Source organism: Sciurus carolinensis, chromosome X (assembly GCF_902686445.1).
Source record: "Sciurus carolinensis chromosome X, mSciCar1.2, whole genome shotgun sequence".
Lineage (NCBI taxonomy): Eukaryota > Metazoa > Chordata > Mammalia > Rodentia > Sciuridae > Sciurus > Sciurus carolinensis.
The window spans coordinates 21,195,545-21,199,982 of record NC_062232.1 but is presented as its reverse complement, the minus strand read 5'-3'; the positions used below and the strand labels follow the sequence as shown (position 1 = coordinate 21,199,982).

At 33.0% G+C, this 4,438-nt stretch overlaps 1 non-coding gene across 1 annotated transcript; it reads left to right on the top strand.

Annotated features, from left to right (window-relative positions):
• Positions 1-3,623: 3,623 nt before the first annotated feature.
• Positions 3,624-3,730, top strand: LOC124972805 (U6 spliceosomal RNA). The gene has a single exon (XR_007106579.1). It is a non-coding gene; the product is annotated as a U6 spliceosomal RNA (small nuclear RNA).
• Positions 3,731-4,438: the final 708 nt, after the last annotated feature.

Here is a 4,438-nt window from a genome sequence, read left to right as displayed (position 1 = left end):
TATTCTTTATCAGTATTGTTCAAAACAGTAGCTATTAGGGTAATTATTGAATACTTGAAATGTAGTTAGTGCAATTGAGGCACTGAAATTTACTTAAATTCAATTAACTTTAAATTTGAGTAGTTACACATGACTGGAAACTACAGTATTGAACAGCACAGCTATAGAATATTTTCTGTCTGAATTGTGCTCAGAAGTTCCAGGATAAAGACCTTCTAATTCTGAAACACAGGAGATGGTACATTTTACTCTGCTGTTTAAAGACTATCAATACCTGCTCCTATGCTAATACTTAGTCCATATTTTATGGACATACATATAAGGTTCACTTTGATCTGGTTGCATTATACTTTTCCAGTCAAGGTTCCATACATCCCTCTTATTTAATCAAAGTCATCAAATTGAATTATTTTTGTTTAGTATCCATAGCTTACACTTTCCCCACACTCATAATTTCACTGATATAATATTGATCCCTTGTTCAATCTACATTTCCAAATCTTCTTAGCTGTGAAACTTCAGCTTAAATTGTCACTTACTCATCAAGCTTTCCCTAGTCTCTCCTGCTAGAAGCAAGCTCTCCTGTCACTGAATAACTTTAGTTATCTATCATTATTTCCTCCTGACATATATTTTTCTCATCTTCACATAAGTTTATAATCTCTTTGAGGGTATGGTCCATATCTGATTTTTCCATAATCTTTAGTCTTTGGTCCACTGGGTCATAGCACATTCAAAACAACTGGTTATCAAATGAATAGATTAAGTAATAAGTAACTGAATGAATAAGGATATTTAAATTTGAAAATTTTATTATCAATACCAGAACATTTTGAATGAAGTTAATTAAACCATTAGGTACATATGAATTTATAAATGAGTATATTCCATATGTGGAGACATGTTATCTACATGCTCACAAATATGCAAACAATCTGATTACAACTTAAACGATTTGCAAATTTTATACAACTTTATATGTATATGTAACACCTATACATTGTTGTTTAACATGTCCTGCAAAAGTATTTTATGTAATTAACTGTTTTCCACTTGCCACATGGAAAGCAATCTTTAACATTATAACCATATACTACAAAACAAAACATTGTATGGAATACTTATTATAAACCAGAATATTTTATTAAGCTGAGAGGACTTTTCCCACCATGAGCATTTGTTTACTAACTGTTAGTTCATGATATTGTTATAAGGAAAGTTGGATAGTGGACACTTATCCAGTTGGAAGTATTGAATTATAATAATTACTAACATTTAAAATCTGATAATCCATTTAATATTTTGTGAACTCTCTAGAAAATCCTAAGAGGGTCATTATTTTCAAGGAAACATTAGTTTTAAATAGCAAATAGGTGTATTACCAGTATAAGCACAATCCAATGTATGATACGATTTGCAATATTTTTATTATATAAATCAATAACTCTACTGTAAATAGGGTTAAATGACAAACTTTCCCAAGGATGACATTAAATGGGTTTCAATTGCTAAAGAAGACTCATAAGACCAACTACAATTAGGCTTACAAGTTCACAGTTCATTGCATTAAAACGCTACAATAAGTCAATGTAAATTCAAAGGCTTCCTCACAGCCAAGGGTCTGGAGAAGCCAAAAATAAGTTCTCTTCGACCTCCCTTTGCAAAGACCACACCAAGAAGCATCTTTTCTCTTATACTGGGAGCACAATTATCTCTCTTACCAGTTATCACTTTGCAAAGATCATTGAACCAAGGAGCCTGATATGGAATCTTAGTTAGGAATTCTTATGCCCTGATGGTCACACAGGCATATTCCTGATGCATAAGCCACCCCAAAGGTAGAACCCTCCAATTTTCTCACCAAGACTAGGTACAAATCATCCATCTCACTATCAATGAATAATGCTGATATGCAAATCACCACAGAACTCCTCAGATCCATAGTTAACCAAAGCACTAGCAGTGTAGTTTATGCCTTGGCCAAGGTCAGTCCTATGCAAGTAGCTTTTTTATTTCAGCAGAACTCAGAACAATTTGAGATCTCTGGGAACTAACACTCATGTCACAGAAACCAAATAATTGAACTTACACCTTGTAACACAAAATAGTAGCAAATGATTAGTATTTGAAATGTCAGTCATTCATTAAAAAAACAAAGAAATAACCCAGTGAACGGGAAGAGAAAACTCAAATATTATACATGAACACACATACCCATACACACATGATTTACTAATGATTTAGGAATGGCAGAAAACATAATATTCCAAGGACTGCCGAAATTTTTAAAGTCTGTTCAAAAACAATCAGTTAAGTATTCAGGAAATCAAAAGACCTCAAATCCTTCCGTGATTGTGTGAAATGACACAGACACAAAGAAAGGTAATTTGAAAAGCTGCAATAATTAAAGAATGTTTATACTTTAACATTAACTCTGAATTTTACAGAAGTGTACTATAAAGAAACCAGAAAACATAAGGCAATAGTTGCATGATTATGTAATATAACATTGCCATGAAAAATTAGATGCAATATACTGCCCATGTAGAAAAATAGCTAAGCAAATTATATATCTCATCAATAAAGTATTCATCAGAGGTTAAAAAGAATAAGTACTCATGAGTCATGAGTCAGGATTGTAATGTTAAATCCTGAATTGTGTATGTGCTATTAATACTATTTTTTTAAATTAATTTTCTTAGTTTATGTGTGAGACCCTGGATTTGATTCCCAGCATACCAATAAGGAAAGAAAAAGTTGAGGAGAAGAAATAAAATTTCAGAAAAACACAAATGATATTGCATCTCTTTTATGAAGCTTGAAAACACAAAAATTCAGAATACATTGTGGATTCATATACATGTGATGAAATAGAAAAGTTAGGAATGATAAATGATAAACACCACTCTCTAGATAGTGTATACTTCTGAGGAGAAAAGAAATGTTCTCAGCAAGGAGTCAAAAATTATTTATTTCTTCAAAAACAAGGAATTGTGGTGAATATGGTAAATGTTAACTAAATCATTTGGAAAATAAAACCTGTGACTCCCAGAATTTAGGTTGTAGTGAGGTAAGTGACAGACTTGCATCTGGAAAAAATATTCAAACAAATAGATAGGGAGGCCATGAAAGTCAAATTGCTCATCCATCAAATGTAAAACTAAATAGTAGAAAATTATTTAAAAACTAAAATGGATTGTTTAAATTTTACGTAAGGAAATATGCCTGGGTTCCTTGCTAAAATTATTGGATTCTTTCTGAAGTTATTGCCTGGTTTTAGAATGTGACCCAGCTTTGGAATAAAAACTGAGAGAAGTGTCCTAAGCTACCAGCCAGAGTGGAGACATTTTGAAAATCAAGAGCAATTAACTTCCATGGCTCTAGTTGGAATATTTCTGAACAATAGTCACAAACAGAAAAGAAAGAGCACTATGTGAAATAATAACTGAGGTTAGGAATATGTCATATCTTGGGTTAAACATCAAGAAAATATTATATTGATGTAAAAAATTTCATGGTTTATAGTCCATCCATTGTGCATAGAAGTGTGAGGAAAGTAAAAGGAATTTAAAGTAGAGATAATAAAGATGAAGAGCCAGATAATACCCCAAAAGTGAGGCAGGGTGCTCTCTTTGGCAGCAGGTATACTAAAATTGGAATGATACAGAGAAGATTAGCATGGCCCCTGTGCAAAGATTACATGCAAATTTGTAAAACATTTCATATTTTTAAAAAAAAAGTGCCAGGCGCAGTGGCACATGCCTGTAATGCCAGTGACTTGGGAGGCTGAGACAGGAGGATCATGAGTTCAAAGCCAGCCTCAGCAACTTAGCAAGGCACTAAGCAACTCAGTGAGACCCTGTCATTAAATAAAATACAAAAAGACTGGAGAAGTAGCTCAGTAGTTGAGTGCCCCTGAGTTCAATCCCCAGTAATTCTCCCCTCCCCACCAAAAAAAGTGAGGCAGGACTGGATTGAGTACCTGCTCCTAATTGAGTAAGGTTATGTAATTTTGATATTTATAATTAACTGAACACTTAATTACAAAAGTGAAATAATTCTTATGAATAAATGTGGTTTGATCATCAGCATTATGGGATCTTCCTAAAAGTTCACCCTACAGAGGAATGTAATTAGCCCAACAGCTAGTTTAAAGGAACAGTGAAAGGAACAAACATTTTATATTTGTTCCTTAAGAGCTATAACTTGTACAACAAATACATTATATGATTATTTTATGTAAAACAGGGTACAAAGGAACATGTTTTTTCAATACAGTAGTTATAATATAGACCTTAATCTGCTCCTCGATGATTTGCAAGCATTGTTACAATAAACAAAGAGGGAGATTGAATTTGGTGTGTGTACACGTGTGTCCATATGTAGAAATATACATATAGCCAGGCACAGTGGCACACGTCTATAATCCCAGCAGCTT